The sequence below is a fragment of the Muntiacus reevesi genome, unplaced genomic scaffold (genome assembly GCF_963930625.1).
Source record: "Muntiacus reevesi unplaced genomic scaffold, mMunRee1.1 SCAFFOLD_31, whole genome shotgun sequence".
NCBI classification, from domain to species: Eukaryota; Metazoa; Chordata; class Mammalia; order Artiodactyla; family Cervidae; genus Muntiacus; species Muntiacus reevesi.
The window spans coordinates 209,975-229,480 of NW_027078022.1; positions in this window are offsets into that span (position 1 = coordinate 209,975).

A 19,506-nucleotide genomic window follows, 5' to 3' on the forward strand; every position below is an offset into this window, starting at 1 on the left:
ATTCCCATTTGATTCCCACCTCATTGACACGTGATACCCACGTTATTCCCACTTGATTCCCACGTGATTGACACGTGATTCCCACGTGATTCCCACGTGATTCCCTCCTGATTGACACGTGATTCCCACGTTATTCCCACGTGATTCCCACGTGATGGACGCATGATTCCCACGTGATTCCCATGTGATTGAAACGTGATTCCCACGTGATTCCCAGGTAATTCTCACGTGATTGCCACGTGAATTACACTTGATTCCCACGTGATTATCACGTGATACCCATGTGATTCCCAAGTGATTGACACGTGTTTTCCACGTGCTTTCCACGTGATGCCCACATGATTCCCAAGTGATTGACACGTGATTTCCACGTTATTCCCACGTGATTGACACGTGATTCCCACGAGATTCCCACATGATTGACACGTGATTCCCACGTGATTCCCACGTGATTCCCCCGTGATTGACTCGGGATTCCCACGTGATTCCCACGTGATTCCCACGTGATTCCCCCGTGATTGACTCGGGATTCCCACGTGATTCCCACGTGATTCCCACGTGATTGACACGTGATTGACACGTGATTCCCACGTGATTCCCACGTGATTCCCACGTAATTCCCACGTGATTCCCACGTAATTCCCACGTGATTCCCACGTGATTCCCAAATGATTGTCACGTGATTCCCACGTGATTCCCACGTGATTCCCACGTGATTCCCACGTAATTCCCATGTGATTCCCACGTGATTCCCACGTGATTCCCACATGATTCCCACGTGATTCCCACGTGATTGACACGTGATTCACACGTGATTCACACGTGATTCCCCCGTGATTGACACGTGATTCCCACGTGATTCCCAAGTGATTGACACGTGTTTCCCACGTGATTGACACGTGATTTCCTTGTGATTGACACGTGATTTCCTTGTGATTCCTACGTGATTCCCACGTGATTTACACGTGATTACCACGTGATTCCCCCGTGATTGACACGTGATTCCCAAGTGATTCCATCGTGATTGACACGTGATTCCCACGTGAATGACACGTGATTTCCTTGTGATTCCCACGTGATTCCCACGTGATTTACACGTGATTACCACGTGATTCACAAATGATTGTCACGTGATTCCCACGTGATCCCACGTGATTCCCACGTGATTACCACGTGATTGACACATGATTGACACGTGATTCCCACGTGATTTACACGTGATTCCCACTTGATTCCCACGTGATTGACACGTGATTCCCACGTGATTCCCACGTGATTCCCACGTGATTCCCTCGTGATTGACACGTGATTCCCCCGTGATTTCCACGGGATTCCCACGTGATATCCACGTGACTCCCACGTGATTGACACGTGATTCCCACGTGATTGACACGTGATTGGCACGTGATTCCCAAGTGATTCCCATGTGATTGATACGTGATTCCTACGTGATTGACACGTGATTCCCACATGATTCCCACGTGATTCCCACGTGATTGACACCTCATTCCCTCGTGATTCCCATGTGATTCCCACGTGATTCCCAAACGATTCCCACGTGACGCCCACGTGATTGACACGTCATTCCTACGTGATTCCAACTTGATTGACACGAGATTCCCATTTGATATCCATGTGAATTAGCCGTGATTCCCACGTGATTCCCACGTGATTGACTCGTGATTCCCACGTGATTCCCACGTGATTCCCACGTGATTCCCACGTGATTCCACATTATTGATGCATGATTCCACGTGATTCCCACATGATTGTCCCGTGATTCCCAAGTGATTGACACGTGATTCCCACTTGTTTCCCAAGTGATTCCCACGTGATTGACACCTGATTCCCACATGATTCCCACGTGATGCCCACATGATTCCCACGTGAATGACAGGTGATTACCCTGTGATTCTCAAGTAATTCCCACATGATTGACACGTGATTCCCTCGTGATTCACACGTGATTGAGATGTGACTACCACGTGATTCCCATGTGATTCCCACGTGTTTCCCACATGATTGACACGTGATTCCCACGTTATTCCCACGTGATTGACACGTGATTCCCACGAGATTCCCCCGAGATTCCCACGTGATTGACACGTGATTGATGCATGATGTCCAGTTGATTCCCACGTGATTGACACGTGATTGACACGTGATTCCCACGTGATTCACTCGTGATTGACAAGTGATTCCCACGTGATTTCCACGGGATTCCCACGTGATTCCCACGTGACTCCCTCGTGATTGACTCGTGATTCCCACGTGATTCCCACGTGATTCCCACGTGATTCCCCCGTGATTGACTCGGGATTCCCATGTGATTCCCACGTGATTCCCACATGATTGACACGTGATTGACACGTGATTCCCACGTGATTCCCACGTGATTCCCACGTGATTGACAACTGATTCCCACGTGATTCCCAAATGTTTGTCACGTGATTCCCACGTGATTCCCACGTGATTCCCACGTGATTCCCACGTGATTCCCACGTGATTCCCACGTGATTGGCACGAGATTCCGACCTGATTCCCACTTGATTCCCACCTGATTGACACGTGATTCCCACGTGATTCCCACATGATTGTCACGTGATTCCCACATGATTCCCACGTGATTCCCACGTGATTGACACGTGATCCACACGTGATTCACACGTGATTCCCCCGTGATTGACACGTGATTCCCACGTGATTCCCAAGTGATTGACACGTGTTTCCCACGTGATTGACACGTGATTTCCTTGTGATTGACACGTGATTTCCTTGTGATTCCCACGTGATTTACACGTGATTACCACGTGATTCCCCCGTGATTGACACGTGATTCCCAAGTGATTCCATCGTGATTGACACGTGATTCCCATGTGAATGCCACGTGATTTCCTTGTGATTCCCACGTGATTCCCACGTGATTTACACGTGATTACCACGTGATTCACAAATGATTGTCACGTGATTCCCACGTGATCCCACGTGATTCCCACGTGATTACCACGTGATTGACACATATTGACACGTGATTCCCACGTGATTGACACATGATTGACACGTGATTCCCACGTGATTCCCACGTGATTTACACGTGATTCCCACTTGATTCCCACGTGATTCACACGTGATTCCCTCGTGATTGACATGTGATTCCCCCGTGATTTCCACGGGATTCCCACGTGATATCCACGTGACTCCCACGTGATTGACACGTGATTCCCACGTGATTCCCACGTGATTGACTCGTGATTGGCACGTGATTCCCAAGTGATTCCCACGTGATTGATACGTGATTCCTATGTGATTGACACGTGATTCCCTCATGATTCCCACGTGATTCCCATGTGATACCCATGGGATTGACACGTCATTCCCACATGATTCCCACGTGATTCCCACGTGATTGACACCTCATTCCCTCGTGATTCCCACGTGGTTCCCACGTGATTCCCAAACGATTCCCACGTGACGCCCACGTGATAGACACGTCATTCCTACGTGATTCCAACTTGATTGACACGAGATTCCCATTTGATATCCATGTGAATTAGCCGTGATTCCCACGTGATTCCCACGTGATTGACTCGTGATTCCCACGTGATTCCCACGTGATTCCCACGTGATTCCCACGTGATTCCACATTATTGATGCATGATTCCACGTGATTCCCACATGATTGTCCCGTGATTCCCAAGTGATTGACACGTGATTCCCACTTGTTTCCCAAGTGATTCCCACGTGATTGACACCTGATTCCCACATGATTCCCACGTGATGCCCACATGATTCCCACGTGAATGACAGGTGATTACCCTGTGATTCTCAAGTAATTCCCACATGATTGACACGTGATTCCCTCGTGATTCACACGTGATTGAGATGTGACTACCACGTGATTCCCATGTGATTCCCACGTGTTTCCCACATGATTGACACGTGATTCCCACGTTATTCCCACGTGATTGACACGTGATTCCCACGAGATTCCCCCGAGATTCCCACGTGATTGACACCTGATTCCCACATGATTCCTACGTGATGGCCACATGATTCCCACGTGAATGACAGGTGATTACCCTGTGATTCCCAGGTGATTCCCATGTGATTGACACGTGATTCCCTCGTGATTCACACGTGATTGAGATGTGACTACCACGTGATTCCCATGTGATTCCCACGTGTTTCCCACATGAATGACACGTGATTCCTACGTGATTCCCACATGATTGACACGTAATTCCCTCATGATTGTAACGTGATTACCACGTGAATCCCACGTGACTCCCATGTGATTCCCACGTGATTGACGCATGATTCCAACGTGATTCACACGTGATTACCACGTGATTCCTAAATGATTCCCATGTGATGCCCACGTGATGCCCACGTGATTTAATGTGATTTCCACGTGATTCCCATGTTGTTAACTCGTGATTGTCACGTAATTCCCACATGATTCCCACGTGATTGACACGTGATTCCCACGTGATTCCCATTTGATTCCCACCTCATTGACACGTGATACCCACGTTATTCCCACTTGATTCCCACGTGATTGACACGTGATTCCCACGTGATTCCCACGTGATTCCCTCCTGATTGACACGTGATTCCCACGTTATTCCCACGTGATTCCCACGTGATTGACACGTGATTCCCACGTGATTCCCACGTGATTCCCACGTGATGGACGCATGATTCCCACGTGATTCCCATGTGATTGAAACGTGATTCCCACGTGATTCCCACGTAATTCTCACGTGATTGCCACGTGAATTACACTTGATTCCCACGTGATTATCACGTGATACCCATGTGATTCCCAAGTGATTGACACGTGTTTTCCACGTGCTTTCCACGTGATGCCCACATGATTCCCAAGTGATTGACACGTGATTTCCACGTTATTCCCACGTGATTGACACGTGATTCCCACGAGATTCCCACATGATTGACACGTGATTCCCACGTGATTCCCACGTGATTCCACCGTGATTGACTCGGGATTCCCACGTGATTCCCACGTGATTCCCACGTGATTCCCCCGTGATTGACTCGGGATTCCCACGTGATTCCCACGTGATTCCCACGTGATTGACACGTGATTGACACGTGATTCCCACGTGATTCCCACGTGATTCCCACGTAACTCCCACGTGATTCCCACGTAATTCCCACGTGATTCCCACGTGATTCCCAAATGATTGTCACGTGATTCCCACGTGATTCCCACGTGATTCCCACGTGATTCCCACGTAATTCCCATGTGATTCCCACGTGATTCCCACGTGATTCCCACATGATTCCCACGTGATTCCCACGTGATTGACACGTGATTCACACGTGATTCACACGTGATTCCCCCGTGATTGACACGTGATTCCCACGTGATTCCCAAGTGATTGACACGTGTTTCCCACGTGATTGACACGTGATTTCCTTGTGATTGACACGTGATTTCCTTGTGATTCCTACGTGATTCCCACGTGATTTACACGTGATTACCACGTGATTCCCCCGTGATTGACACGTGATTCCCAAGTGATTCCATCGTGATTGACACGTGATTCCCACGTGAATGACACGTGATTTCCTTGTGATTCCCACGTGATTCCCACGTGATTTACACGTGATTACCACGTGATTCACAAATGATTGTCACGTGATTCCCACGTGATCCCACGTGATTCCCACGTGATTACCACGTGATTGACACATGATTGACACGTGATTCCCACGTGATTTACACGTGATTCCCACTTGATTCCCACGTGATTGACACGTGATTCCCACGTGATTCCCACGTGATTCCCACGTGATTCCCTCGTGATTGACACGTGATTCCCCCGTGATTTCCACGGGATTCCCACGTGATATCCACGTGACTCCCACGTGATTGACACGTGATTCCCACGTGATTGACACGTGATTGGCACGTGATTCCCAAGTGATTCCCATGTGATTGATACGTGATTCCTACGTGATTGACACGTGATTCCCACATGATTCCCACGTGATTCCCACGTGATTGACACCTCATTCCCTCGTGATTCCCATGTGATTCCCACGTGATTCCCAAACGATTCCCACGTGACGCCCACGTGATTGACACGTCATTCCTACGTGATTCCAACTTGATTGACACGAGATTCCCATTTGATATCCATGTGAATTAGCCGTGATTCCCACGTGATTCCCACGTGATTGACTCGTGATTCCCACGTGATTCCCACGTGATTCCCACGTGATTCCCACGTGATTCCACATTATTGATGCATGATTCCACGTGATTCCCACATGATTGTCCCGTGATTCCCAAGTGATTGACACGTGATTCCCACTTGTTTCCCAAGTGATTCCCACGTGATTGACACCTGATTCCCACATGATTCCCACGTGATGCCCACATGATTCCCACGTGAATGACAGGTGATTACCCTGTGATTCCCAAGTAATTCCCACATGATTGACACGTGATTCCCTCGTGATTCACACGTGATTGAGATGTGACTACCACGTGATTCCCATGTGATTCCCACGTGTTTCCCACATGAATGACACGTGATTCCTACGTGATTCCCACATGATTGACACGTAATTCCCACATGATTGTAACGTGATTACCACGTGAATCCCACGTGACTCCCATGTGATTCCCACGTGATTGACGCATGATTCCAACGTGATTCACACGTGATTCCCACGTGATTCCTAAATGATTCCCATGTGATGCCCACGTGATGCCCACGTGATTTAATGTGATTTCCACGTGATTCCCACGTGATTAACTCGTGATTGTCACGTAATTCCCACATGATTCCCACGTGATTGACACGTGATTCCCACGTGATTCCCATTTGATTCCCACCTCATTGACACGTGATACCCACGTTATTCCCACTTGATTCCCACGTGATTGACACGTGATTCCCACGTGATTCCCACGTGATTCCCTCCTGATTGACACGTGATTCCCACGTTATTCCCACGTGATTCCCACGTGATTAACACGTGATTCCCACGTGATTCCCACGTGATTCCCTCCTGATTGACACGTGATTCCCACATTATTCCCACGTGATTCCCACGTGATTGACACGTGATTCCCACATGATTCCCAAGTGATTGACTGGTGATTCCCAAGTTATTCCCACGTGATTGACACGTGATTCCCACGAGATTCCCACGTGATTGACACGTGATTCCCACGTGATTCCCACGTGATTCCCCCGTGATTGACTCGGGATTCCCACGTGATTCCCACGTGATTCCCACGTGATTCCCCCGTGATTGACTCGGGATTCCCACGTGATTCCCACGTGATTCCCACGTGATTCCCACGTGATTGACACGTGATTCCCACGTGATTCCCACGTGATTGACACCTGATTCCCACGTGATTCCCAAATGATTGTCACGTGATTCCCACGTGATTCCCACGTGATTCCCACGTGATTGACACGTGATTCCCACGTAATTCCCACGTGATTTCCACGTGATTCCCACGTGATTCCCACGTGATTCCCACGTGATTGGCACGAGATTCCGACGTGATTCCCACGTGATTCCCACGTGATTGACACGTGATTCCCACGTGATTCCCACATGATTGACACGTGATTCCCACGTGATTCCCACATGATTCCCACGTGATTCCCACGTGATTGACACGTGATTCACACGTGATTCACACGTGAATCCCCCGTGATTGACACGTGATTTCCACGTGATTCCCAAGTGATTGACACGTGTTTCCCACGTGATTGACACGTGATTTCCTTGTGATTGACACGTGATTTCCTTGTGATTCCCACGTGATTTACACGTGATTACCACGTGATTCCCCCGTGATTGACACGTGATTCCCAAGTGATTCCATCGTGATTGACACGTGATTCCCACGTGAATGACACGTGATTTCCTTGTGATTCCCACGTGATTCCCACGTGATTTACACGTGATTACCACGTGATTCACAAATGATTGTCACGTGATTCCCACGTGATCCCACGTGATTCCCACGTGATTACCACGTGATTGACACATGATTGACACGTGATTCCCACGTGATTCCCACGTGATTTACACGTGATTCCCACTTGATTCCCACGTGATTTACACGTGATTCCCACGTGATTCCCACGTCATTCCCACGTGATTGACACCTGATTCCCACGTGATTCCCAACTGATTGTCACGTGATTCCCACGTGATTCCCACGTGATTGACACGTGATTCCCACGTAATTCCCACGTGATTCCCACGTGATTGGCACGAGATTCCGCCGTGATTCCCACGTGATTGACTCGTGATTCCCACGTGATTCCCACATAATTGACAGGTGATTCCCACGTGATTCCCACATGATTCCCACGTGATTCCCACGTGATTCACACGTGATTCACACGTGAATCACACGTGATTCCCCCGTGATTGACACGTGATTCCCACGTGATTCCCTAATGATTTTCACGTCATTCCCACGTGATTCCCAGATGATTCCAACGTGATTCCCACGTGATTGACACGTGATTCCCACGTGATTCCCACGTGATTCCCACGTGATTGACACGTGATTCAAATGTGATTCCCACGTGAGTCCCAAGTGTTTGCCACGTGATTTCCACGTGATTAACACGTGATTCCCACGTGATTCCCACGTGACTCCCTCGTGATTTCCACGTGATTGACACATGAATCCCACGTGATTCCCACATGACTCCGACGTGATTCCCACGTGATTGACATGTGATTAGGACGTGATTCCTACGTCATTGACACGTGATTCCCACGTGATTAACACGTGACTCCAAAGTGATTCCCACGTGATTGACATGTGATTAGGACGTGATTCCTACGTGATTGACACGTGATTCCTACGTGATTCCCACGTGATACCCACGTGATTGACACGTGAGGCCCACGAGATTCTCACGTGATTCACACGTGATTCCCACGTGATTGACATGTGATTCCCAAGTGATTCCATCGTGATTGACACGTGATTCCCATGTGATTCCCACGTGATTGACACGTGATTCCCACGTGATTGACACGTGATTTCCTCGTGATTCCCACGTGATTCCCACGTGATTTACACGTGATTACCACGTGATTCCCAAATGATTGTCACGTGATTCCCACGTGATCCCACGTGATTCCCGTGATTCCCACGTGATTGACACGTGTTTCCCACGTGATTGACACGATATTCCCACGTGATTCCCTCGTGATTGACAAGTGATTCACACGTGATTCCCACGTGATTGACACGTGATTCACACGTGATTCCCACGTGATTGACACGTGATTCCCACCTGATTCCCACGTGATTCACACGTGATTCACACGTGATTCCCACGTGATTCCCACGTGATTCCCACGTGATTGACACGTGTTTCCCACGTGATTGACACGTGATTCCCACGTGATTCCCTCGTGATTGACACGTGATTCCCCCGTGATTTCCACGGGATTCCCACGTGATATCCACGTGACTCCCACGTGATTGACACGTGATTCCCACGTGATTCCCACGTGATTGACACGTGATTCCTACGTGATTGACACGTGATACCCACATGATTCCCACGTGATTCCCACGTGATACGGATGGGATTGACACGTGATTACCCCGTGATTCCCACGTGATTCCCACGTGATTGACACTTCATTTCCACGTGATTTCACGTGATTCCAACGTGATTAACAAACGATTCCCACGTTATGCCCACGTGATTGACATGTCATTCCCACGTGATTCCAACTTGATTGACACGAGATTCCCATTTGATATCCACGTGAATTAGACGTGATTCCCACGTGATTCCCACGTGATTGACTCGTGATTCCCACGTGATTCCCATGTGATTCCCACGTGATTCCCACCTGATTCCCACGTGATTCCCACATTATTGATGCATGATTCCACGTGATTCCCACATGATTGACACGTGATTCCCATGTGATTCCCACGTGACTCACACGTGATTCCCAAGTGATTGACACGTGTTTCCCACTTGTTTCCCTTGTGATTCCCACGTGATTGACACCTGATTCCCACATGATTCCTACGTGATGCCCACGTGATTCCCACGTGAATGACATGTGATTCCCACGTGATTCCCATGTGATTCCCACGTTATTCCCACATGAATGACACGTGATTCCTACGTGATTCCCACGTGATTGACACGTAATTCCCACATGATTGCCACGTGATTACCACGTGAATCCCACGTGACTCCCATGTGATTCCCACGTGATTGACGCATGATTCCCACGTGATTCCCACGTGATTCCTACGAGATTCCCCCGTGATTCCCATGGGATTGACACGTGATTCCCACGTGATTCCCACGTGATTGATACGTGATTCCCTCGTGACTCCCACGTGACTCCAACGAGACTCCCACGTAATTGACATGTGATTCCCACGTGATTGACACGTGATTCCCACGTGATTCCCACGTGACTCCAACGTGACTCCCACGTAATTGACATGTGATTCCCACGTGATTCCAACGTGATAGACACGTGATGCCCACGTGATTCCCACGTGATTGACACGTGATTTCCACGTGATTCCCACTTGATTCTCACATGATTGACACGTCATTAACACGTGATTCCCACGTGAATCCCACGTGATTCCCACGTGATTCCCACGTGATTGACACGTGATTCCCACCTTATTCCCACGTGATTCCCACGTGATTGACACGTGATTCCCACATGACTCCCACGTGATGGACACGTGATACCCACGTGATTCCCACGTGATTCCCACGTGATTCTACTTGACTCCCACTTGATTCCCACGTGATTGACGCATGATTCCCACGTGATTCCCACGTGATTTACACGTGATTCCCAGGTGATTGACACGTGATTCCCACGTGATTCCCACGTGCTTCCCACATCATTGACACGTGATTCCCATGTGATGCTCACATGATTCCCACGTGATTGACACGTGATTCCCACGTGATTATCACGTGATTCCCATGTGATTCCCAAGTGATTGACACGTGATTTGCACATGCTTCCCACGTGATTCCTAATTGACTCCCACGTGATTCCCACGTGACTCCCATGTGATTCCCACGTGATAGACGCATGATTCCCACGTGATTCCCACCTGATTCCTACGTGATTCCCACGTGATTCCCACGGGATTGACACGTGATTCCCACGTGATTCCCACGTGATTGACAAGTGATTCCCACGTGATTCCCACGTGACTCCAACGTGATTCCCACGTTATTGACACGTGATTCCCACCTTATTCCCACGTGATTCCCACGGGATTGCCATGTCATTCCCAAGTGATTGCCATGTGATTCCCACGTGATTGACACGTGATTCCCACGTGATTCCACCGTGATTCCCACGTGATTCCCAAATGATTCCCACGTGATGCCCTCGTGATGCTCACGTGATTGACACGTGATTCCCTCATGATTCCCACGTGATTGACACGTGATTCCCAAGTTTTTTCCACGTGATTCCCACGTGATTGACACGTGATTCCGACGTGATTCCCAAATGATTTTCACGTGATCCACACGTGATTCCAACGTAATTCCCACATGATTCCCACGTGATTGACACGTGATTCCCTCTTGATTCCCACATGATTCCCACGTGATTCCCTCGTGATTCCCACGTGATTGACACGTGATTCCCAAGTTTTTTCCAGGTGATTCACACGTGATTGATACTTGATTCCCACGTGATTCCCACGTAATTCTCACGTGATTGCCACGTGAATTACACGTGATTCCCACGTGATTATCACGTGATACACATGTGATTCCCAAGTGATTGACACGTGTTTCCCACGTGCTTTCCACGTGATTCCCACGTGATTCCCAAGTGATTGAAACGTGATTCCCACGTTATTCCCACGTGATTGACACGTGATTCCCACGAGATTCCCCCGAGATTCCCACGTGATTGACACGTGATTGATGCATGATTTCCACTTGATTCCCACGTGATTGACACGTGATTGACACGTGATTCCCACGTGACTCCCTCGTGATTGACTCGTGATTCCCACGTGATTCCCACGTGAATGACACGTGATTCCCACGTGATTCCCACGTGATTCCCCCGTGATTGACTCGGGATTCCCACGTGATTCCCACGTGATTCCCACGTGATTGACACGTGATTGACACGTGATTCCCACGTGATTCCCACGTGATTGACACGTGATTCCCACGTGGTTCCCAAATGATTGTCACGTGATTCCCACGTGATTCCCACGTGATTCCCAAATGATTGTCACGTGATTCCCACGTGATTCCCACGTGATTCCCACGTGATTGGCACGAGATTCCGACGTTGTTCCCACGTGATTCCAACGTGATTGACACGTGATTCCCACGTGATTCCCACATGATTGATACGTGATTCCCACGTGATTCCCACATGATTCCCACGTGATTCCCACGTGACTGACACGTGATTCACACGTGATTCCCCCTGATTGACATGTGATTCCCACGTGATTCCCACGTGACTCCAACGTGATACCCACGTTATTGACACGTGATTCCCACCTTATTCCCACATGATTCCCACGGGATTGCCATGTCATTCCCACGTGATTGCCATGTGATTCCCACGTGATTGACACGTGATTCCCACGTGATTCCACCGTGATTCCCACGTGATTCCCAAATGATTCCCACGTGATGCCCTCGTGATTCTCACCTGATTGACACGTGACTCCCTCATGATTCCCACATGATTGACACGTGATTCCCACGTGATTCACACATAATTCCATCGTGATTGACACGTGGTTCCCACATGATTCCCACGATATTGACACGGGATTCCAACGTGATTCCCACATGATTACCACGTGATTCCCACGTGATTGACACGTGATTCCCACGTGATTCCCACGTGATTCACAAGTGATTCCCACGTGATTCCCACGTGATGCCCACGTGATTGACACGTCATTCCCACGTGATTCCCACGTGATTGACACGTGATTCCCACGTGATTGACACGTGATTCCCACGTGATTCCCACGTGATTCCCACGTGTTTGACACGTGATTCCCCCATGATTCCCACGTGATTGACACATGATTCCCACGTGATTCTCACGCGATTCCCATGTGATTTCCACGTGATTCCCAACTGATTGTCACGTGATTCCCACGTGATTCCCACGTGATTGACACGTGATTCCCACGTAATTCCCACGTGATTCCCACGTGATTGGCACGAGATTCCGCCGTGATTCCCACGTGATTGACTCGTGATTCCCACGTGATTCCCACATAATTGACAGGTGATTCCCACGTGATTCCCACATGATTCCCACGTGATTCCCACGTGATTCACACGTGATTCACACGTGAATCACACGTGATTCCCCCGTGATTGACACGTGATTCCCACGTGATTCCCTAATGATTTTCACGTCATTCCCACGTGATTCCCAGATGATTCCAACGTGATTCCCACGTGATTGACACGTGATTTCCACGTGATTCCCACGTGATTCCCACGTGATTGACACGTGATTCAAATGTGATTCCCACGTGAGTCCCAAGTGTTTGCCACGTGATTTCCACGTGATTAACACGTGATTCCCACGTGATTCCCACGTGACTCCCTCGTGATTTCCACGTGATTGACACATGAATCCCACGTGATTCCCACGTGATTGAGGCGTGATTACCACGTGATTGACACGTGATTCCCAGGTGATTGACACGTGATTCCCACGTGATTCCCACATGACTCCGACGTGATTCCCACGTGATTGACATGTGATTAGGACGTGATTCCTACGTCATTGACACGTGATTCCCACGTGATTAACACGTGACTCCAAAGTGATTCCCACGTGATTGACATGTGATTAGGACGTGATTCCTACGTGATTGACACGTGATTCCTACGTGATTCCCACGTGATACCCACGTGATTGACACGTGAGGCCCACGAGATTCTCACGTGATTCACACGTGATTCCCACGTGATTGACATGTGATTCCCAAGTGATTCCATCGTGATTGACACGTGATTCCCATGTGATTCCCACGTGATTGACACGTGATTCCCACGTGATTGACACGTGATTTCCTCGTGATTCCCACGTGATTCCCACGTGATTTACACGTGATTACCACGTGATTCCCAAATGATTGTCACGTGATTCCCACGTGATCCCACGTGATTCCCGTGATTCCCACGTGATTGACACGTGTTTCCCACGTGATTGACACGATATTCCCACGTGATTCCCTCGTGATTGACAAGTGATTCACACGTGATTCCCACGTGATTGACACGTGATTCACACGTGATTCCCACGTGATTGACACGTGATTCCCACCTGATTCCCACGTGATTCACACGTGATTCACACGTGATTCCCACGTGATTCCCACGTGATTCCCACGTGATTGACACGTGTTTCCCACGTGATTGACACGTGATTCCCACGTGATTCCCTCGTGATTGACACGTGATTCCCCCGTGATTTCCACGGGATTCCCACGTGATATCCACGTGACTCCCACGTGATTGACACGTGATTCCCACGTGATTCCCACGTGATTGACACGTGATTCCTACGTGATTGACACGTGATACCCACATGATTCCCACGTGATTCCCACGTGATACGGATGGGATTGACACGTGATTACCCCGTGATTCCCACGTGATTCCCACGTGATTGACACTTCATTTCCACGTGATTTCACGTGATTCCAACGTGATTAACAAACGATTCCCACGTTATGCCCACGTGATTGACATGTCATTCCCACGTGATTCCAACTTGATTGACACGAGATTCCCATTTGATATCCACGTGAATTAGACGTGATTCCCACGTGATTCCCACGTGATTGACTCGTGATTCCCACGTGATTCCCATGTGATTCCCACGTGATTCCCACCTGATTCCCACGTGATTCCCACATTATTGATGCATGATTCCACGTGATTCCCACATGATTGACACGTGATTCCCATGTGATTCCCACGTGACTCACACGTGATTCCCAAGTGATTGACACGTGTTTCCCACTTGTTTCCCTTGTGATTCCCACGTGATTGACACCTGATTCCCACATGATTCCTACGTGATGCCCACGTGATTCCCACGTGAATGACATGTGATTCCCACGTGATTCCCATGTGATTCCCACGTTATTCCCACATGAATGACACGTGATTCCTACGTGATTCCCACGTGATTGACACGTAATTCCCACATGATTGCCACGTGATTACCACGTGAATCCCACGTGACTCCCATGTGATTCCCACGTGATTGACGCATGATTCCCACGTGATTCCCACGTGATTCCTACGAGATTCCCCCGTGATTCCCATGGGATTGACACGTGATTCCCACGTGATTCCCACGTGATTGATACGTGATTCCCTCGTGACTCCCACGTGACTCCAACGAGACTCCCACGTAATTGACATGTGATTCCCACGTGATTGACACGTGATTCCCACGTGATTCCCACGTGACTCCAACGTGACTCCCACGTAATTGACATGTGATTCCCACGTGATTCCAACGTGATAGACACGTGATGCCCACGTGATTCCCACGTGATTGACACGTGATTTCCACGTGATTCCCACTTGATTCTCACATGATTGACACGTCATTAACACGTGATTCCCACGTGAATCCCACGTGATTCCCACGTGATTCCCACGTGATTGACACGTGATTCCCACCTTATTCCCACGTGATTCCCACGTGATTGACACGTGATTCCCACATGACTCCCACGTGATGGACACGTGATACCCACGTGATTCCCACGTGATTCCCACGTGATTCTACTTGACTCCCACTTGATTCCCACGTGATTGACGCATGATTCCCACGTGATTCCCACGTGATTGACACGTGATTCCCAGGTGATTGACACGTGATTCCCACGTGATTCCCACGTGCTTCCCACATGATTGACACGTGATTCCCATGTGATGCTCACATGATTCCCACGTGATTGACACGTGATTCCCACGTGATTATCACGTGATTCCCATGTGATTCCCAAGTGATTGACACGTGATTTGCACATGCTTCCCACGTGATTCCTAATTGACTCCCACGTGATTCCCACGTGACTCCCATGTGATTCCCACGTGATAGACGCATGATTCCCACGTGATTCCCACCTGATTCCTACGTGATTCCCACGTGATTCCCACGGGATTGACACGTGATTCCCACGTGATTCCCACGTGATTGACAAGTGATTCCCACGTGATTCCCACGTGACTCCAACGTGATTCCCACGTTATTGACACGTGATTCCCACCTTATTCCCACGTGATTCCCACGGGATTGCCATGTCATTCCCAAGTGATTGCCATGTGATTCCCACGTGATTGACACGTGATTCCCACGTGATTCCACCGTGATTCCCACGTGATTCCCAAATGATTCCCACGTGATGCCCTCGTGATGCTCACGTGATTGACACGTGATTCCCTCATGATTCCCACGTGATTGACACGTGATTCCCAAGTTTTTTCCACGTGATTCCCACGTGATTGACACGTGATTCCGACGTGATTCCCAAATGATTTTCACGTGATCCACACGTGATTCCAACGTAATTCCCACATGATTCCCACGTGATTGACACGTGATTCCCTCTTGATTCCCACATGATTCCCACGTGATTCCCTCGTGATTCCCACGTGATTGACACGTGATTCCCAAGTTTTTTCCAGGTGATTCACACGTGATTGATACTTGATTCCCACGTGATTCCCACGTAATTCTCACGTGATTGCCACGTGAATTACACGTGATTCCCACGTGATTATCACGTGATACACATGTGATTCCCAAGTGATTGACACGTGTTTCCCACGTGCTTTCCACGTGATTCCCACGTGATTCCCAAGTGATTGAAACGTGATTCCCACGTTATTCCCACGTGATTGACACGTGATTCCCACGAGATTCCCCCGAGATTCCCACGTGATTGACACGTGATTGATGCATGATTTCCACTTGATTCCCACGTGATTGACACGTGATTGACACGTGATTCCCACGTGACTCCCTCGTGATTGACTCGTGATTCCCACGTGATTCCCACGTGAATGACACGTGATTCCCACGTGATTCCCACGTGATTCCCCCGTGATTGACTCGGGATTCCCACGTGATTCCCACGTGATTCCCACGTGATTGACACGTGATTGACACGTGATTCCCACGTGATTCCCACGTGATTGACACGTGATTCCCACGTGGTTCCCAAATGATTGTCACGTGATTCCCACGTGATTCCCACGTGATTCCCAAATGATTGTCACGTGATTCCCACGTGATTCCCACGTGATTCCCACGTGATTGGCACGAGATTCCGACGTTGTTCCCACGTGATTCCAACGTGATTGACACGTGATTCCCACGTGATTCCCACATGATTGATACGTGATTCCCACGTGATTCCCACATGATTCCCACGTGATTCCCACGTGACTGACACGTGATTCACACGTGATTCCCCCTGATTGACATGTGATTCCTACGTGATTCCCACGTGACTCCAACGTGATACCCACGTTATTGACACGTGATTCCCACCTTATTCCCACATGATTCCCACGGGATTGCCATGTCATTCCCACGTGATTGCCATGTGATTCCCACGTGATTGACACGTGATTCCCACGTGATTCCACCGTGATTCCCACGTGATTCCCAAATGATTCCCACGTGATGCCCTCGTGATTCTCACCTGATTGACACGTGACTCCCTCATGATTCCCACATGATTGACACGTGATTCCCACGTGATTCACACATAATTCCATCGTGATTGACACGTGGTTCCCACATGATTCCCACGATATTGACACGGGATTCCAACGTGATTCCCACATGATTACCACGTGATTCCCACGTGATTGACACGTGATTCCCACGTGATTCCCACGTGATTCACAAGTGATTCCCACGTGATTCCCACGTGATGCCCACGTGATTGACACGTCATTCCCACGTGATTCCCACGTGATTGACACGTGATTCCCACGTGATTGACACGTGATTCCCACGTGATTCCCACGTGATTCCCACGTGGTTGACACGTGATTCCCCCATGATTCCCACGTGATTGACACATGATTCCCACGTGATTCTCACGCGATTCCCATGTGATTTCCACGTGATTGACAAGGGATTCCCACGTGCTTCCCACGTGCTTCCCACGTGATTGACACGTGATTTCCACGTGATTGACATGTAATTGCCACGTGATTCCCACGTGATTCCCACGTGATTCCCACGTGATTCCCACGTGATTGACACCTGATTCCCACGTGATTCCCAAATGATTGTCACGTGATTCCCACGTGATTCCCACGTGATTGACACGTGATTCCCACGTAATTCCCACGTGATTCCCACGTGATTCCCACGTGATTCCCACGTGATTGGCACGAGATTCCGACGTTGTTCCCATGTGATTCCAACGTGATTGACACGTGATTCCCACGTGATTCCCACATGATTGACACGTGATTGACACGTGATTCCCACGTGATTCACACATAATTCCATCGTGATTGACACGTGGTTCCCACATGATTCCCACGATATTGACACGGGATTCCAACGTGATTCCCACATGATTACCACGTGATTCCCACGTGATTGACACGTGATTCCCATGTGATTCCCACGTGATTCACAAGTGATTCCCACGTGATTCCCACGTGATGCCCACGTGATTGACACGTCATTCCCACGTGATTCCCACGTGTTTGACACGTGATTCCCACGTGATTGACACGTGATTCCCACATGATACCCACGTGATTGACACGTTATTCCCACGTGATTCCTACGTGATTTCCACGTGATTCCCACGTAATTCCCACGTGACTCCCATGTGATTTCCACGTTATTGACACGTGATTCCCACGTGATTGATATGTGATTCCCACGTGATTCCCACGTGATTGACACGCGATTCCCATGTGATTCCCAAGTGATTCCCACGTGATTGACACGTGATTCCCACGGGTTTCCCACGTGATTGACACGTGATTCCCACGTAATTTCAACGTGAATGACACGTGATTCCCACGAGATTGACACGTGATTCAAACATGATTCCAATGTGATTCGCACATGATTGACATGTGATTCCCAAGTGATTCCCACGTGATTCCCACATGATTTCCATGCCATTGACACATGATTCCCACGTGATTCCCACGTGATTCCCACGTGATTGACACGTGATTGACTCGTGATTCCCAAGTGATTCCCACGTGATTCCAACGTGATTCCCACGTGATTGACACGTGACTCCCACATGATTCCCACGTGATTGACACGTGATTCCCACGTGATTCCCACGTGACTCCGACGTGATTCCCACGTGATTGACACGTGATTACCACGTGATTCCTACATGATTGACAGGTGATTCCTACGTGATTCCCACGTGATACCCAC